This window comes from Triticum dicoccoides, chromosome 1B (assembly GCF_002162155.2).
Source record: "Triticum dicoccoides isolate Atlit2015 ecotype Zavitan chromosome 1B, WEW_v2.0, whole genome shotgun sequence".
Taxonomy (NCBI): domain Eukaryota; kingdom Viridiplantae; phylum Streptophyta; class Magnoliopsida; order Poales; family Poaceae; genus Triticum; species Triticum dicoccoides.
In genome coordinates, this window is record NC_041381.1 from 471,622,660 (window position 1) to 471,623,396 (window position 737).

A 737-nucleotide genomic window follows, 5' to 3' on the forward strand; every position below is an offset into this window, starting at 1 on the left:
GCAGATGTTCAAATAGCCGCATTGAAAGGTTCGATATAGTTGACTAGAGGGGGGGGGGGTGAATAGCCAACTAACAATTTTTAGCTTTTCTTTACCAAATTAAACTTTGCATCAAAGTAGGTTGTCTAGATATGCAACTAGGTGAGCAACCTATATGATGCAACAAAAACAAGCACACAAGCAAGCAAGGGATACAACACAAATAAGCTTGCACAAGTAAAGGCACGAGATAACCAAGAGTGGAGCCGGTGAAGACGAGGATGTGTTACCGAAGTTCCTTCCTTTTGAGGGGAAGTACGTCTCCGTTGGAGCAATGTGGAGGCACAATGCTCCCCAAGAAGCCACTAGGGCCACCATATTCTCCTCACGCCCCCACACAATGCGAGATGCCGTGATTCCACTATTGGTGCCCTTGGAGGCGGCGACCGAACCTTTACAAATAAGGTTGGGGCAATCTCCAAAACTTAATTGGAGGCTCCCAACGACACCACGAAGCTTCACCACAATGGACTATGGATCCGCGATGACCTCAACCGTCTAGGGTGCTCAAACACCCAAGAGTAACAAGATCCGCTAGGGATTAGTGGGGGGAATCAAATTTCTCTTGATGGAAGTGTAGATCGGGGCTCAACCAATCCCGAGCAAATCAACAAGTTTGATTCGCTAGGGAGAGAGATCAGGCGAAAATGGAGCTTGGAGCAACAATGGAGCTTGGGGGTGGAAGAGGTGGTCAACTA